The 16,035-nt window shown below is 40.9% G+C and overlaps 1 pseudogene; it reads left to right on the forward strand.

The window, feature by feature from the left end:
- Positions 1 to 15,346: 15,346 nt before the first annotated feature.
- Positions 15,347 to 15,466, forward strand: LOC119621030 (5S ribosomal RNA; annotated as a pseudogene).
- The last annotated feature ends 569 nt before the right edge of the window (positions 15,467 to 16,035 follow it).

The raw sequence follows: 16,035 nt of genomic DNA on the forward strand, positions 1-16,035 counted from the left end.
TGTTTTGTTTTGTTTTGTTTTGTTTGAGATGGAGTCTCGCTCTCTCACCCAGACTGGAGTACAGTGGCATGATCACGGCTCACTGCAAGCTCCACCTCCTGGGTTCACGCCATTCTCCTGCCTCAGCCTCTGGAGTAGCTGGGAATACAGGCGCCCACCACCACGCTCAGCTAATTTGTTGTATTTTTAGTAGCGACGGGGTTTCATTGTGTTAGCCAGGATGGTCTCGAACTCCTGACCTCGTGATCTGCCCGCCTCGGCCTCCCAAAGTGCTGGGATTACAGGCATGAGCCACTGCACCTTGGCGGACCCATTTAGATTAAGTAAATTTACTGAGGTTCCAGAGGAAGGTCTTCAAGATTCAGACCTTATTTATAGATTTTAAGAAGTTAATCACTTATGTCTTTAGATGAATGCACACTTACATATAGACATATAGCTTAGAAGGTATATAAGCTCTGGAAATCATCGTGATTTTGAGTTGATCTGGTGATAATTTCCAGGCCTTCTCCCTGTAAACAGTTACAGAAATAAAAAACTCTCTTCCTCCCCAGTTTGTTTGCATCTTGTTATTGAGTCACGAAAAATAGTAGGCCCACCCTCAGTTTGGTCTGAGATCACTCCCGTCTCCGCCTCCGCTTCCCAAGTAGCTGGGACTACAGGTGCATCAAAAGTGGCTTTTAGAAAATCACTCTAACTGGCTGGGTGCAGTGACTCACACTTGTAATCACAGCACTTTGGGAGGCTGAAGCGGGTGGATCACAAGGTCAGGAGTTCGAGACCAGCCTGGCCAACATGGTGAAACCCTGTCTCTACTAAAAATACAAAAATTAGCCAGGCACGCTGGTGAGCGCCTGTAATCCCAGCTACTTGGGAGGCTGAGGCAGGAGAATTGCTTGTACTTGGGAGGTGGAGGTTGCAGTCAGCCAAGATTGTGCCACTGCACTCTAGCCTGGGCAACAGAGCAAGATTCCGTCTCAAAAAAAAAAAAAAAAAAAAATCACTGGAACTTGGGCTCTTTACGAACTGTGGTTCTCAGAAAACCAGGGCCCTCCAGGATCCCCTGGAAGCTGCAAGCAGTTAACCTCCATTAGCAAGCATGACTTGTAAAATAGAGGTGATAAAGCCTGAAGCCTTGATCTACGATCTATTGAATTATTCCACTGAACCATTTAAATGTAAAATTACACATTAGCACAATAAAGTACCACAGATAACTTACACTTAGGTAGGCATGTATAGGAGAGGTTATTTCTCAAAACTCTCCTTTTTTCTCCTACCATCATACCATTGTTAAGATAATTGCTCACTCTATCTCCTTCTAATGTTTTGTGTATTCCCTATTTAAAATATCACCTTAGCTTATGTTTGTGCTTTGCCCTGCCTGGATATATACAGAAGACAGGCTGTGAGAAGAAATTATTTCAAGGAGAAAAAGGATTGGAGGTAAATTGGGCCTAGAACATAGCCTGAGAAGACCCTTGGGCTTATTTCTACAGGGTGTTTCCTTTAAATCTTGAAGCTTAGGCAGTTGTCCTTTTGAAGAGTAACATGCACAATGGCAGGAAAACTCGCCAGCCGCCTTTCTGAAAGTGACATCCAGCAGAGACTTCTGGTTGGGACTTGGAAACTACCCAATCAGGACTCAGCTGTTTTCAACTAATGGGGACTACTTTTGAGTTTTTTATTTGCATACACAGACTTGATTAAGGGCTGGGATGAGAACTTTCCCTATTTAAGCCAGACCCACTCTTTGTTCTTTGGAGCACACTTAGTTTACATTGGAGGCTATGTTTCCCCATCTGCAGATCTCCTGCTTTTAGGTTGAGGTCTCCGAGACTTTGTTTTCTCCAAGGAGCACATTCACCTGGCTCTATGGGCCCTATGGGGTACACTCACACTTTGTGGAGTACTTTTGCATTTTGCAATGTACTTGTGCTTGGTAGAGTATGCTCACATTGCAAGTTTTGTGGGGACACTCATGCTTCTGTTGCACTCAAAGGGATGCCTTTGTCACAGTGCTGTGGGTAACCCATGTTCTAAGGTAATGGTCTCCAACCAGCCACCTGATGGTGCACCAATGAATTTTATATTTAAAACCTGTGGAGAAAATTCTTGTGCCTATTTAAGGCTCTGGATAAAATTAACCCAGGGTGATTTAAAACTCTTTTGACTAACTTGGGGAACTTTCTGTATTCCTAATCAAATTTATTTATGCATGCAGTTAGAACAGAGGAATCTAGGTCTCTCAAAGACAATACAAGGCTTTCTTTAATAGATACTATGAAAACTCCAAATGCAATCAGGAGTTTCAGATTGCCTTCTTGAGAGAAACTAATTCTGAACTCAGTTAGTGCCTCCAAAAACTTGAAAATCCTCCTAACCCAGATTATATTCCCAAGAAGGACTCAAACCCTTTGTTCCTCTTCCTTTCACTCCCTCTGCACTACCTCTACTTTATTCTCCTCTGCCACTACCTTCTTCACTTTCTGAACTTCCTTTTTTCTCCTCACTGTCTATCCCAGGCACACTACCCGTAACCCCTCAACTCCTCTTATTGCCCCATTTAAAATAAGTGAAAATGCAGAGGGAGGTTAGACCATATCTTACATTCCTTAGTCTAAATCTGAACTCTTGGCGATTGTCCTAAAACTGACTTCCTTGAATTTGAATGCCACTTTGGTTTCATCATAAGTGCGTACTAGCACAGACTCACCAAAATCTATCAATTAATTCACATGCTAGGGGTCATTGTTGTAGTTCAAACATGTATATGCCTAACTAAATGGATAAAACCTCTAGAGGACTTCCATTTCAAAAGGGACATGGCCGTAACAAAAGCAAAGAAAATAACCTGTGATTTGTTGAAGGTCATTCCAGTGCTTTTCCTCTGGCAAATTAATTGGAAAGCCATTGAACGAGTCACTCAAATAAAAGATGAGTCTGTCTTAGATTATTTTGACTGGTTCAAAAAAGCTTTCCAAGCTGGGCGCGGTGGCTCATGCCTGTAATCCCAGCACTTTGGGAGGCTGAGGCAGGATGACCACTTGAGGACAGGAGTTCGAGACCAGCCTGGCCAACATGGCGAAACCCTATCTCTACTAAAAATACAAAAATTAGCTGGGCATGGTGGTGCATATCTGTAGTCCCAGCTACTCAGGAGGCTGAGGCACGAGAATCACTTGAGCCCAGGAGGCAGAGGTAGCAGTGAGCTGAGATGGCACCACTGCACTCCAGCCTGGGCAACAGAGCAACACTCTGTCTGAAAAAATAAGAATAAAAATAAAAATCTTTCCAGCAAAATTCTGGTATCAAGGACTTAACAGAGGATACCATTAATCTTTTTGATTCCAGTTTTCTTTCAGAGCTTAACTGAACTCTTAATGCCTTAGTCAAACAATATAACCTCAATTGGACCTTTAAGAAATCCCACAAAATTGCCTCCTTGGCAAACTATCTCTCTAAGACTTTGTAAAGAGACAAAGGAAGAATAAATAAGACACTTGATTATCAGGAAAAGGCCACCACGTTCATGGCCCTACATATTCAGCAATTTAAAAAACAATCACGGAACCAAAATGTTCTCAAGATTCTGGGAAACAGGATCTATTTCTTTCACAAGGGCCTTTATCACTACAAAAGAGGTTATGAAAAATACAAATGATGGCTTCAGAAGAACCCAGATAAAGCTAAGAAAAATGCAAGATTTTTCTTCATTACAAGATTGGGGTGCTTCAGGGAGATAAGGGCAATCTTATTCCTTCTGTGAACCAGCTGAAGAAGGTTGGTTTCAAATAAATAACAAATTGGTCCAGGCATGGATAGATACTGGTGCCACACTCTCAGTGCTGAACTCCAACTCTTTTTCAGATCGCCTTCCCTAGAGTAGTCAAACCACCCAGATGATAGGGGTCCCCAGCCAGCCAATGATAGTCAAGCCAAATCCAATTCCTTATCAGATAGAACCCATCATTGGATACCATAGCTTTCTCCTTCTCCCCTCTCTTCCCGTACATTTATTAGGAAAGGATTTCCTTGAAAAGAGTCAAGCCAACATTTTTTTTTTTTTAATTTATTTATTATTATTAAACTTCAAGTTGTAGGGTACATGTGCACAACGTGCAGGTTTGCTACATATGTATACTTGTGCCATGTTGGTGTGCTGCACCCATCAACTCGTCATTTACATCAGGTATAACTCCCAATGCAATCCCTCCCCCCTCCCCCCTCCCCATGATAGGCCCCGGTGTGTGATGTTCCCCTTCCCGAGTCCAAGTGATCTCATTGTTCAGTTCCCACCTATGAGTGAGAACATGCGGTGTTTGGTTTTCTGTTCTTGTGATAGTTTGCTAAGAATGATGGTTTCCAGCTGCATCCATGTCCCTACAAAGGACACAAACTCATCCTTTTTTATGGATGCATAGTATTCCATGGTGTATATGTGCCACATTTTCTTAATCCAATCTGTCACTGATGGACATTTGGGTTGATTCCAAGTCTTTGCTATTGTGAATAGTGCTGCAATAAACATACGTGTGCATGTGTCCTTATAGCAGCATAATTTATAATCCTTTGGGTATATACCCAGTAATGGGATGGCTGGGTCATATGGTACATCTAGTTCTAGATCCTTGAGGAATCGCCATACTGTTTTCCATAATGGTTGAACTAGTTTACAATCCCACCAACAGTGTAAAAGTGTTCCTATTTCTCCACATCCTCTCCAGCACCTGTTGTTTCCTGACTTTTGAATGATCGCCATTCTAACTGGTGTGAGATGGTATCTCATTGTGGTTTTGATTTGCATTTCTCTGATGGCCAGTGATGATGAGCATTTTTTCATGTGTCTGTTGGCTGTATGAATGTCTTCTTTTGAGAAATGTCTGTTCATATCCTTTGCCCACTTTTGGATGGGGTTGTTTGTTTTTTTCTTGTAAATTTGTTTGAGTTCTTTGTAGGTTCTGGATATTAGCCCTTTGTCAGATGAGTAGATTGCAAAAATTTTCTCCCATTCTGTAGGTTGCCTGCTCACTCTGATGGTAGTTTCTTTTGCTGTGCAGAAGCTCTTTAGTTTGATGAGATCCCATTTGTCAATTTTGGCTTTTGCTGCCGTTGCTTTTGGTGTTTTAGACATGAAGTCTTTGCCCATGCCTATGTCCTGAATGGTACTACCTAGGTTTTCCTCTAGGATTTTTATGGTGTTAGGTCTAACATTTAAGTCTCTAATCCATCTTGAATTAATTTTCGTATAAGGAGTAAGGAAAGGATCCAGTTTCAGCTTTCTACTTATGGCTAGCCAGTTTTCCCAGCACCATTTATTAAATAGGGAATCCTTTCCCCATTTCTTGTTTCTCTCAGGTTTGTCAAAGATCAGATGGCTGTAGATGTGTGGTATTATTTCTGAGGACTCTGTTCTGTTCCATTGGTCTATATCTCTTTTTTGGTACCAGTACCATGCTGTTTTGGTTACTGTAGCCTTGTAGTGTAGTTTGAAGTCAGGTAGTGTGATGCCTCCAGCTTTGTTCTTTTGACTTAGGATTGTCTTGGAGATGCGGGCTCTTTTTTGGTTCCATATGAACTTTAAAGCAGTTTTTTCCAATTCTGTGAAGAAGCTCATTGGTAGCTTGATGGGGATGGCATTGAATCTATAAATTACCTTGGGCAGTATGGCCATTTTCACGATATTGATTCTTCCTATCCATGAGCATGGTATGTTCTTCCATTTGTTTGTGTCCTCTGTGATTTCACTGAGCAGTGGTTTGTAGTTCTCCTTGAAGAGGTCCTTTACATCCCTTGTAAGTTGGATTCCTAGGTATTTTATTCTCTTTGAAGCAATTGTGAATGGAAGTTCATTCCTGATTTGGCTCTCTGTTTGACTGTCACTGGTGTATAAGAATGCTTGTGATTTTTGCACATTAATTTTGTATCCTGAGACTTTGCTGAAGTTGCTGATCAGCTTAAGGAGATTTTGGGCTGAGACAATGGGGTTTTCTAAATATACAATCATGTCGTCTGCAAACAGGGACAATTTGACTTCTTCTTTTCCTAACTGAATCCCCTTGATTTCTTTCTCTTGCCTGATTGCCCTAGCCAGAACTTCCAACACTATGTTGAATAGGAGTGGTGAGAGAGGGCATCCCTGTCTTGTGCCAGTTTTCAAAGGGAATTTTTCCAGTTTTTGCCCATTCAGTATGATATTGGCTGTGGGTTTGTCATAAATAGCTCTTATGATTTTGAGGTACGTTCCATCAATACCGAATTTATTGAGCATTTTTAGCATGAAGGGCTGTTGAATTTTGTCAAAAGCCTTTTCTGCATCTATTGAGATAATGATGTGGTTCTTGTCTTTGGTTCTGTTTATATGCTGGATTATGTTTATTGATTTGCGAATGTTGAACCAGCCTTGCATCCCAGGGATGAAGCCCACTTGATCATGGTGGATAAGCTTTTTGATGTGCTGCTGAATCCGGTTTGCCAGTATTTTATTGAGGATTTTTGCATCGATGTTCATCAGGGATATTGGTCTAAAATTCTCTTTTTTTGTTGTGTCTCTGCCAGGCTTTGGTATCAGGATGATGTTGGCCTCATAAAATGAGTTAGGGAGGATTCCCTCTTTTTCTATTGATTGGAATAGTTTCAGAAGGAATGGTACCAGCTCCTCCTTGTACCTCTGGTAGAATTCAGCTGTGAATCCATCTGGTCCTGGACTTTTTTTGGTTGGTAGGCTATTAATTATTGCCTCAATTTCAGAGCCTACTATTGGTCTATTCAGGGATTCAACTTCTTCCTGGTTTAGTCTTGGAAGAGTGTAAGTGTCCAGGAAATTATCCATTTCTTCTAGATTTTCCAGTTTATTTGCGTAGAGGTGTTTATAGTATTCTCTGATGGTAGTTTGTATTTCTGTGGGGTCGGTGGTGATATCCCCTTTATCATTTTTAATTGCGTCGATTTGATTCTTCTCTCTTTTCTTCTTTATTAGTCTTGCTAGTGGTCTGTCAATTTTGTTGATCTTTTCAAAAAAACCAACTCCTGGATTTATTGATTTTTTGGAGGGTTTTTTGTGTCTCTATCTCCTTCAGTTCTGCTCTGATCTTAGTTATTTCTTGCCTTCTGCTAGCTTTCGAATGTATTTGCTCTTGCTTCTCTAGTTCTTTTAATTGCGATGTTAGAGTGTCAATTTTAGATCTTTCCTGCTTTCTCTTGTGGGCATTTAGTGCTATAAATTTCCCTCTACACACTGCTTTAAATGTGTCCCAGAGATTCTGGTATGTTGTATCTTTGTTCTCATTGGTTTCAAAGAACATCTTTATTTCTGCCTTCATTTCGTTATGTACCCACTAGTCATTCAGGAGCAGGTTGTTCAGTTTCCATGTAGTTGAGCGGTTTTGATTGAGTTTCTTAGTCCTGAGTTCTAATTTGATTGCACTGTGGTCTGAGAGACAGTTTGTTATAATTTCTGTTCTTGTACATTTGCTGAGGAGTGCTTTACTTCCAATTACGTGGTCAATTTTGGAGTAAGTACGATGTGGTGCTGAGAAGAATGTATATTCTGTTGATTTGGGGTGGAGAGTTCTATAGATGTCTATTAGGTCTGCTTGCTGCAGAGATGAGTTCAATTCCTGGATATCCTTGTTAACTTTCTGTCTCGTTGATCTGTCTAATGTTGACAGTGGAGTGTTGAAGTCTCCCATTATTATTGTATGGGAGTCTAAGTCTCTTTGTAAGTCTCTAAGGACTTGCTTTATGAATCTGGGTGCTCCTGTATTGGGTGCATATATATTTCGGATAGTTAGCTCTTCCTGTTGAATTGATCCCTTTACCATTATGTAATGGCCTTCTTTGTCTCTTTTGATCTTTGATGGTTTAATGTCTGTTTTATCAGAGACTAGTATTGCAACCCCCACTTTTTTGTGTTCTCCATTTGCTTGGTAAATCTTCCTCCATCCCTTTATTTTGAGCCTATGTATGTCTCTGCGCGTGAGATGGGTCTCCTGAATACAGCAGACTGATGGGTCTTGACTCTTTATCCAGTTTTCCAGTCTGTGTCTTTTAATTGGAGCATTTAGTCCATTTACATTTAAGGTTAAGATTGTTATGTGTGAACTTGATCCTGCCATTATGATATTAACTGGTTATTTTGCTCGTTAGTTGATGCAGTTTCTTCCTAGCCTTGATGGTCTTTACATTTTGGCATGTTTTTGCAATGGCTGGTACCGGTTGTTCCTTTCCATGTTTAGTGCTTCCTTCAGGGTCTCTTGTAAGGCAGGCCTAGTGGTGACAAAATCTCTAAGCATTTGCTTATCTGTAAAGGATTTTATTTCTCCTTCACTTATGAAACTTAGTTTGGCTGGATATAAAATTCTGGGTTTAAAATTCTTTTCTTTAAGAATGTTGAATATTGGCCCCCACTCTCTTCTGGCTTGAAGAGTTTCTGCCGAGAGATCTGCTGTTAGTCTGATGGGCTTCCCTTTGTGGGTAACCCGACCTTTCTCTCTGGCTGCCCTTAAGATTTTTTCCTTCATTTCAACTTTGGTGAATCTGGCAATTATGTGTCTTGGAGTTGCTCTTCTCGAGGAGTATCTTTGTGGCGTTCTCTGTATTTCCTGGATTTGAATGTTGGCCTGCCCTGCTAGGTTGGGGAAGTTCTCCTGGATGATATCCTGAAGAGTGTTTTCCAACTTGGTTCCATTTTCCCCCTCACTTTCAGGCACCCCAATCAGACGTAGATTTGGTCTTTTTACATAATCCCATACTTCTTGCAGGCTTTGTTCATTTCTTTTTCTTCTTTTTTCTTTTGGTTTCTCTTCTCGCTTCATTTCATTCATTTGATCCTCCATCGCTGACATTCTTTCTTCCAGTTGATCGAGACGGTTACTGAAGCTTGTGCATTTGTCACGTATTTCTCGTGCCATGGTTTTCGTCTCTTTCATTTCGTTTGTGAGCTTCTCTGCATTAATTACTCTAGCCATCAATTCTTCCACTTTTTTTTCAAGATTTTTAGTTTCTTTGCGCTGGGTACGTAATTCCTCCTTTAGCTCTGAGAAATTTGATGGACTGAAGCCTTCTTCTCTCATCTCGTCGAAGTCATTCTCCGTCCAGCTTTGATCCGTTGCTGGCGATGAGCTGCGCTCCTTTGCCGGGGGAGATGCGCTCTTATTTTTTGAATTTCCAGCTTTTCTGCCCTGCTTTTTCCCCATCTTTGTGGTTTTATCTGCCTCTGGTCTTTGATGATGGTGATGTACTGATGGGGTTTTGGTGTAGGTGTCCTTCCTGTTTGATAGCTTTCCTTCTAACAGTCAGGATCCTCAGCTGTAGGTTGTAGCTGTAGGAGATTGCTTGAGGTCCACTCCAGACCCTGTTTGCCTGGGTATCAGCAGCAGAGGCTGCAGAAGATAGAATATTTCTGAACAGCGAGTGTACCTGTCTGATTCTTGCTTTGGAATCTTCCTCTCAGGGGTGTACTCCACCCTGTGAGGTGTGGGGTGTCAGACTGCCCCTAGTGGGGGATGTCTCCCAGTTAGGCTACTCAGGGGTCAGGGACCCACTTGAGCAGGGAGTCTGTCCCTTCTCAGATCTCAACCTCCGTGTTGGGAGATCCACTGCTCTCTTCAAAGCTGTCAGACAGAGTCGTTTGCGTCTGCAGAGCTGCTGCGTTTGTTATTATTTACTGTGCCCTGTCCCCAGAGGTGGAGTCTACAGAGACAGGCAGGTTTCCTTGAGCTGCTGTGAGCTCCACCCAGTTCGAGCTTCCCAGCAGCTTTGTTTACCTACTTAAGCCTCAGCAATGGCGGGCGCCCCTCCCCCAGCCTCGCTGCTGCCTTGCCGGTAGATCACAGACGGCTGTGCTAGCAATGAGGGAGGCTCCGTGGGTGTGGGACACTCCCGGCCAGGTGTGGGATATGATCTCCTGGTGTGCCTGTCTGCTTAAAGCGCAGTATTGGGGTGGGAGTTACCCGATTTTCCAGGTGTTGTGTATCTCAGTTCCCCTGGCTAGGAAAAGGGATTCCCTTCCCCCTTGCGCTTTCCAGGTGAGGCAATGCCTCGCCCTGCTTCAGCTCTCGCTGGTCGGGCTGCAGCAGCTGACCAGCACCGATCGTCTGGCACTCCCCAGTGAGATGAACCCAGTACCTCAGTTGAAAATGCAGAAATCGCCGGTCTTCTGTGTCGCTCGCGCTGGGAGTTGGAGACTGGAGCTGTTCCTATTCGGCCATCTTGCTCCGCCCCCCCCACAAATATCAAGCCAACATTTTTTACCCATAAGAGAAATGTGTTATTTTAGGAATAAACTCACTTGAGACCTCTACTTTAAAAAACAAAAACAAAAACAAAAAACAAGGGGGACTTGCTCTGTCACACAGGCTGGAGTGCAGTGGCACAACCATGGCTCACTGCATCCTTGACTTCCTAAGCTCAAGTGATTCTCCTACCTCATCCTCCTGAGTAGCTGGGATCACAGGTGGTCGCCACCACAGCTGGCTCATTTTTTACATATAGAGACGAGGTCTCACTATGCTGCCCAGGCTGGCCTTAAACTCCTAGGCTCAAGCAGTCCTCCCGCCTTGGCCTCCCAATGTGCTAGGATTACAGGCATGAACCACTGGGCAAAAACGAATACCAATATCTGTCTTTTTCACTCAGCACCACCAATTTTCATTCAGATAGATCCTAACAATTCTCTTCTAAATGCGAAACAATACCCCCTCAATTCTGAGGCATTAGCAGGCATGGAACCTATTATTGATTATTTTATTTCTAAGGGACTCATTGTCCCCTATACTAGCCCATGCAATACCTCAATTTTACCCGTGCAGAAAAATAATGGGAGAGGATGGAGGTTTGTTCAACAACTTAGAGCTGTAACCAATATTGTTATTCCTGACACCCCATTGTGCCTGATCCACCCACACTCTTACATAATGTGCCTTCTGACACCCAATATGTCTCTACTCTTGACTTCTGTGTTGCCTTTTTCAGCATCCCTGTTTACCTGAAAGTTTCTTTTCACCTTCATGTGGAGAGGCCAGCAATATACATGGACAGTGCTTCCTCAGGGATATACTGAGAGCCCTATCTATTTTTTCCAGATTCTTTGAGCAGACCTGAAAACGGTAACCTTTTTATAAGGTTCAACCCTGTAACAATATATTGATGATATGCTTTTATGTTTGCCCTCTCAAAACACTTACCTTGCTGACACTCTTCATTTTGTTTCTGTCAGCTGACCCTCAATAAATGTCATAAGGTCTCTAAAGAAAAATTACAATTTGGTCAAGATTCATCTAAATTTCTTGGATATGTATTAACTTCCTCAGGGCTAAGCCTTGATCCCTCTCACATTCAAGTCATCTTTTTCCTCACCTTACTTGCTACAAAAAGGCAGCTCAGAGAATTTCTAGGGCCTGTGCATTACTGCAGAATATGGAACCTAATTTCTCTCTAATGGTACAACTGTTATATTCCTTACTTAAAGCCTCTTTTCCCCATTTCCTTGTCTGGATTACTGATGGTGAACAAGCTTTCCAAGTTTAAAAAACTCAATTGTCCACTACCCCTACCTTATGACATCCAAATTATTATGATTTTCTCTTTTTGTGCATGAAGGAGAGGGTAACACATTAGGGGGTTTGCCTTAGCCCCTTGAGGGCAACTATCAACTGATTGGCTATTATAGTCAATAGCTGTACCCTGTGGCACAAGTATTGCCCCCCTATCTGAGAACCTTTGCTATTACTTCTATGTTTGTAAAGGCCACTAAAAAATAGTCATACAGTTCCCTCTCACTATGTATGCCCCTCATTCCACTGAAAGCCTCCTCACTTTTCATCATACCCAACATCTTTCAGCCAGCCGATTGACTTCCTATGAGATACTATTTTCTTTTTCTCTCAATTTAGCCATTGCCCACTGCAATCTATTAAAACCCTTTTACCATATCCAATGGAAGACATCCTGTGACTGTGTCAGTTTTACAGATACCCTCCTTTTACAAACCAGCATATACCCAAAGGAAACGCCTCTACCCAACCTGGACTTTGTCTAGTACACTGACGTGTCTTCTCTCAAGAGCCCTGCTGGCTCTTACCTCACAAGATATGCCATAGTTTCCCTAGCAGAGACTATTGAATAGGTCCCCCTACCCACAGTCTGGTCAGCTTAACAAACAGAATTGCATACCCTCACATGAGCCTGTTTGCTGGCTGGAGGCAAAACAACTAACATTTTATACAGATGGTAGATTTGCCTTTGGGTTGCACATAATTTCGTATGCCCTGGGAACAATGAGGTTTTTTGACCTCCTCCAGACAACCTATTAAAAATAAAGATTTTTGTTTTGACATTTTTAAAAGCTATTCAGGCTCTATTATCTCTTGCCATTATCGAGATCCAAGGACCCTCCCCTGAAAACTCTGAAGACAGTAAGGGCAAGCATCTTGTTGATGCAGCTGCTGAAGCTACAGCCCTACAAGTAACTCCCTTTATAGTAACCAAGGAACTCATTTAACTGACCAAGTATTAGCAAAAATTTGGAACATTTAGCCCATTCTGCAGCATTTTTATTATGCATACCACTCCAATCTTTTGGGCTGGTTGAATAGATAAATGGGGTTATAAAAACCCAATTTACGAAGAACCTACGTATTTTTAACCTGCCCTGGCATAAGGCCCTCCCATTGACATTGCTAGTTTTACAATCCACACCTACTAGGAAACACTGTCTCTCCCCTTTTGAGATCGTTGCTGGTCTGCTGATGTACCTGGCTGAAGAAATGTTTTCCCTGCTCAGTTATAGGGAGACTTCCTAACCTACTACCAAGGCCTTGTCAAAGCTTTAAAGACTAACCACCACCAGGTTGTGGAATCCTTTTACAGGCCCAAATCAGATGGCGACCTCTAGCATCGCAGCCTCCACCCTAGTGATCATGTATGTTGGTAGAGACATCAATTGAAAGACTACCTTCAGCCCTGTTGGAAGAAGAACTCTTTTCAGGTACTGTTAATCAATCTCTGTGCTGCCAAGTTACAGTGTATTGACTCTTGGATACATATATCTCACCTAAAAATGGCACCAACTCCTGGAGAATCTTGGACATCAATGCCAGTGTTTAATACCAAATTCAGATTACTAAAACCCCATCTCCAGGCCAAGAAGACAACATATAAGGTTGACAACTAACCCAGGATTCCAGACCAGGCCTGTATGAGTAATATGCTCAGCCCTTACATTTACTTTATTTTTGCCTTGATTGTCATAGCTTTGGGAATTCTGTGTATTTTAGACATTTTTTGACATGTTAAAATTTAAAATAGTTCCCAGACAGGGCAGTTCCAGATGAACATCCTGTTTGAGCCTCTGAGCTAAGGCAGTGCCTGTAACCAGTAATTGGAGCTGAGACACAGTGGCAGGAAAACTCCCACCAGCAGCCTGAAAGGAGCATCCAACAGAGACTTCTGGTTCTGGTTTGAAAACTACCCGTTTGGTAGTCAGCAGTTTTCAACCAATTCAGGCTGAAAGAGTTTGCACTCTTCATTTGCACATGTGGACCTGACTGAGGGCTGGGGTGGGAACTTTCCCGATAGCATGCTTTCAGTTTACAACAGAGGCTGTGATTGTTTTTTAGAAAATAAAACTCTTCGGCCAGGTGCAGTGGCTCACTCCTGCAATCCCAGCACTTTGGGAGGCCAAGGCGGGTGGATCCCCTGAGGTCGGGAGTTCGAGACCAGCCTGACCAACATGAACAAACCCCGTTTCTACTAAAAATACAAAATTAGCCGGGCATGGTGGTGCATGCTTGTTATCCCAGCTACTCGGGAGGCTGAGGCAGGAGAATCGCTTGAACCTGGGAGGCGAAGGTTGCGGTGAGCCAAGATTGCACCATTGCACTCCAGGCTGGGCGACAAGAGTGAAACTCTGTCTCAAAAAAAAAAGAAAAGAAAACTCTTCTTTGTTTTTCCTTTGCAGACCTCATGGTCTTTTGTTAACAAAATTAATGATAACGGTGAAACTACAGTTTTATAACAATAAATATAGAAAAGTCATGGTTGAATAATGAAACAAGCATAATCATTTTCTGCCCAAATAGAGAATAAAATATGAATATTTAGTGAAATATAAAGACACAAATATTCAAAAGTATTACTTGTCCTAAAAAAAAAAAAAAATCCAGGACTTAAGATTTCTACACATGAATCAGAGACTATAATGCCTCATTTGCTATGAATTATACCACAAAGCACAATAAGCTACAGAGACCATTTCTTATATGTGGACTAAGAAAGAAATACATTTACTATTAAAATAAAACCCTAAAAATAGTTTACAAAACCACTTCTAGATGATACATTAGAATAGAAGCAGAATAGACCAATGTGTCCTAGATATTACACCACCCTGCTACTCTAGCTGTATGACCTCAAATAAATCATTTAACCTCTGTTGAGCCTTAGTTTTCTCACTTATAATGAAAATAACAGATTCAGATTAGGTCTTTTAACTATACACTCTATAACTCCAAGAGCAAATATTCTGCTGTTTGATGACAAAGCAGGAAAAAATAAAATTCTTAATACATAATATAAATCCATATTTAATGTTAATGTCACATCTTGTACTGATCATATTGATTCTTATATTTATCACTAACATTTGTATGGCACTTTACAGTGTTATTAAATGTCTTCATGTTCATCATCATATTTTAATTACACAACTTCCCTATGGAGTAACAGAATGGAAGAAGTTAAGCTGTTTGCTCAAGATCACATATCTCGGAAGCAACTTACTGAAGAAATCCAGCTCTTGAGCTGTTTAAGCCTGGGCAGGTCTTTTCTTGCCTCCCTGAGGTAAATCAAAGCAACCAATGAACTTTAACTTTGTACACTCTGTTTCATTTGTTATTCTCCTTCCTGGGTTACTTTGGGGATTATTATTTTATTTCTAATTTATATATGACCACTAGGTTATTCCCATTTGGTAGCAGCAATAGCTGGGAATCTGATATTATTGCATGATTATTCAATCTCTGCATTAATGGGTTATATAGATTAATAGTAATGTATTATAAAGTACTATTTCCTGTTAGGCAAGAGACAACAGAATTCCCTTATGAGTTTTGTCTGTCTGCCAATTTTGTCTTCAAGTCAATTAAAAATTTATGCTGCCAGGAAGAAGAATAGTTTTTGATATCAGGATTGGCAAATATTTGTGTTTCTATGTTTAATCTTGATCTGTGCCTGAAGTTGTAGATCTGAAGTTATAAGTTCTCTATGAATCTGTGTGGCTATAATTCAGAAAGACCTTTACATCTCATTGAATCTGTGAAACTTTTTCCTATAAGATATTAAATTAGTCTATGGCAATACCACCCTGAATGTGCTTGATCTCATCTGATCTCGTGAAGCTAAGCAGGGTGGGGCCTGGTTAGTACTTGGATGGGAGACTGCCTGGGAATATAAGCTGCTGATGGCTTTAAAAAATTTTTTTTATATATTAAAAATAAAAAAATAAAGGAGCACTGTTCTGAATAGAGAACATAAGTACATATATGAATTAAATGTTAAGTTCCCAGAAAACAAACAAATTGACTTGTAATACCTTAAATGTACTAGACTTTAACAAAACATTTCTTACAGAAACTAATTCAGAAACCAAGATTACATAATTAACATTATTTTGACAATTATGGTTTTTTCTGACTTATTAGTGTAAAGTGAAATACAAGCATAAATTGTATTTTACTTGGATTTTTTTTCCTAAACTTGCATAGGTTTACTGATCAAATAAATTGACATTATTCCAAAAAATGTTTATGATTATAAAAGATGTAAAGTTATATTCAAGAAAATGAAATCATTACTCTGACAAATTTTATATCAACAGCTATTATGCTTTGAAGTAGGCCAGATTGAAGATTATTTCCAAGATCTTTAAGCAACTCAAAATCATGGACTGACATTAAATTGAGTTAATTAATGGGTAATCATTGGACAGAATTTTTTTTTTTTTTTTTTTTTTTTAAGATGGAGTCTCACTCTGTT

Source organism: Chlorocebus sabaeus, chromosome X (assembly GCF_047675955.1).
Source record: "Chlorocebus sabaeus isolate Y175 chromosome X, mChlSab1.0.hap1, whole genome shotgun sequence".
NCBI classification, from domain to species: Eukaryota; Metazoa; Chordata; class Mammalia; order Primates; family Cercopithecidae; genus Chlorocebus; species Chlorocebus sabaeus.